The following is a 3,329-nucleotide window of genomic DNA, read 5'->3' as shown; positions in this document are numbered from 1 at the left end:
ATTTTATTGATTTTTTTTATTTTTAATTTTTTTTATTATTTATTTATTTATTTATTTATTTTTTTTACAGAGAGGAGGGGAGAGGGATAGAGAGCCAGAAACATCGATAAGAGAGAAACATCGATCAGCTGCCTCCTGTACACTCCCCACTGGGGATGTGCCCGCAACCAAGGTACATGCCCTTGACCGGAATCGAACCTGGGACCCTTGAGTCTGCAGGCCGACGCTCTACCCACTGAGCCAAACCAGTCAGGGCCACTTTGTTTATGTTTGGTTAATCCTCACCAGAGGATATTTTTCCATTGATTTTTAGCCAGAGTGGAAGGGAGGGGAGAGACAGAGAGAGAAACATCGATGTGAGAGACACACATTGATTGGTTGCCTCCTGCACGTGCCCCAACCAGGGTCAGGGATCGAGCCTGAAACCGAGGTACATGACCTTGACCGGAATCAAACCCAGGACCCTTCAGTCCGGAGGCTGATGCTCTATCCACTGAGCCATACCGGCTGGGGGGCATCTTTTTATTTCACTTTTTAAAAAATATATATTTTATTGATTTTAGAGAGGAAGGGAGAGGAAGAGAGAGAGAAACATCAATGATGAGAGAGAATCATTGATTGGCTGCCTCCTGCACGCTCCCTCCTGGGGATCAAGCCCGCAACCCGGGCATGTGCCCTGACCGGAATTGAACCTGGGACCCTTCAGCCCGCAGGCTGACGCTCTATCCATTGAGCCAAACCAGCTAGGGCTTATTTCACTTTTGAAACCATTCCTGGAGACAGTCGTGGGGGCACAGGAGCAGAGCAGAGGGACGCCCTGGGCAGGAGCAGAATGAGCGGGCCGCCACCGCCCTATGACATGCACATTTCCCATCTAAAGCACTTGGTGTGGTCTGTGTGACGCCTCTGAACGAAGGGCCAGATGAGAGAGCATCATTGATTGGCTGCCTCCTGCAGGCCCCCCCACTGGGGATAGAGCCCGCAACCTGGGCTTGGGCCCTGACGGGGAATCGAACCATGACCTCCTGGTTCATAGGTGGACGCTCAACCACTGAGCCACACCGGCGGGACGCATGCTATTTTAATCAAACATGAGCTATCCGGACAGGGGTCCCAAGAGAAGCTAAAGTCCCTTCCCCCTTACAGAGGGGCCCTGGGTGGAAATGACTCCTGAGGGAGCCGTGGGCGATCTCACTCCCTCTGTGCATACAGTGGCGCATACTCTCTGCAAACCTCGCTGCACTTCCCGGCGGTAGAGACCTGGAACTAGGCCTCAGGCCCCTCCCTCCGTGGCCTGGCTACAGCCGGAAGCAGGTGGCAAGCGGGAAAATGTGGCCTCAGGACAGCAAAAGGCGACACTTCCACAGCGGCCCCTGCAGAGTGGCAGGGCCGACCCCGCGGGCAGCTGGGGCTTTGCTCTTCTGATGTCTCACTTGCAGGTAGAAAATAAAGTTTGTTAACTACAGATGACGCCGCAGGGTCTGAGAGTTGTAAAGGGCAATGACACGACTAACATTTTGAGGAACACTCATACACTGTGCAAGATTGTATATTGGCCCGGCCCGTGTGGCTCAGTGGTTGAGCGTCAACCTAGGAACCAGAAGATCAGGATTCGATTCCTGGTCAGGGCACTTGCCCGGGTGGCGGGCTCATTCCCCAGTGGGGGGCGTGCAGGAGGCAGCCGATCAATGACTCTCTCTCATCATTGATGTTTCTATCTCTCTCTCCCTCTTCCTTCCTTTCTGAAATCAATCTATATATATATATAAAGTTTGCATATTGTTTAGTTTCCCTATTTTAATTTCAAAAGGAAATACTTCTCTCTGGCTTTACCGCAAAATGTAATGCAGCCATGAGAAGAATAGGGTATTTGATTTCTAGAAGGCACATGCATAAACATAGACAGAAAGAAGTCCCTTTGGGGCTGAGGATACAACTTCTGTTTCCTGGACCTCTTGTACTCTACATGGCATGCATGCTGAGGAAAACCTCTCTCCAGTCACCACCACCCATGGATGTGTGTGGATGTTAAAAAAAAAAAACCACCCAGCCAACGATGACCTTATAAAGCACTAATGCAGCGGTTCTCAACCTGTGGGTCGCGACCCCTTTGGCGGTCGAACGACCCTTTCACAGGGGTCACCTAAGACCATCCTGCATATCAGATATTTACATGACGATTCATAACAGTAGCAACATTACAGTTATGAAGTAACAGGGAAAATAATTTTATGGTTGGGTCACAACATGAGGAACTGTATTTAAAGGGCCAGAAGGTTGAGAACCACTGCACTAATGTATCACGGATGAAATATGAGACATTGAGCGCTTACAGAGAAATGCAGAGGCAAAAAGAAGAAGTGGTCAAGAGGATTTTGAATCCCTGACTTTTCTGCTGCCTCGTTATTAAGAGCCCAAGAACTCACATATGTGGAGCTGTGGGAGCCTACAGCTAGTAAGTGTCTTTTAAAAATAGAAACTAGCCCACTGTTGGCCTTTTGCTTAACAGGCAGGATTTCACCTGATCACATACCCTTTCTCTGAGGACACGAAGTGAGTTTCTAGAATCTACAAGGCACGGTGAGCACGGGAGGAGAAAGGCTGTCTGGCCATGCATTGCTCTCGGGCAGGACACAGAGACCACACGTGATGCTTATGATGCTAGTAGCATGGAGTCATGCTAATGACACACAACAACAGGGACAAGCTCGCCACTGCTCACTCTTATATTCACTTGAGTTTCAGATTGTTTATGTGGGGATTATCTGACTCTGGAATCTCCTTCCTATAATTAATTTTAAATCCCTTTGGAATGCAGGAAAACTACGATTTCTCTAGACCCGGGGTAGCCAAGTACAGCCTACAGGACAAATCCCACCCACCACCTGCTTTTTGTAAAGTCCTGTTGCGCCCTAGCCAGTTTGACTCAGCGGATAGAGCTCGACCTTTGGACTAAAGGGTCCTGGGTTCGATTCCAGTCAAGGGCACATACCTTGGTTGCAGGCTCCTCCCCGGCCTGGGGCCTGATCGGGGCACGTGTAGAAGGCAACCAATCTATGTGTTTCTCTCACATTGATGTTTCTCTCACATCACTGTTTCTCTCTCTCTTCTACTCTCTCTAAAAGATCAATGGAAAAAATAGCCTTGGGTGAGGATTAACAACAACAAAAAAAAACAAAAAAAAGAAAGTCATGTGGGAACCCAGCCTGTCTATTCATTGATATCCATACTAGAGGCCTGGTGCATGGATTCGTGCACTGGTGGGGTCCCTCGCAATCCAGGACCCCTTGGGGGATGTCAGACTGCCAGTTTCAGCCTGATCCCTGCAG

This window comes from Myotis brandtii, unplaced genomic scaffold, assembly GCF_000412655.1.
Source record: "Myotis brandtii unplaced genomic scaffold, ASM41265v1 scaffold655, whole genome shotgun sequence".
In the NCBI taxonomy this organism is placed as follows: Eukaryota; Metazoa; Chordata; class Mammalia; order Chiroptera; family Vespertilionidae; genus Myotis; species Myotis brandtii.
Note: the sequence above shows the minus strand (reverse complement) of the source record.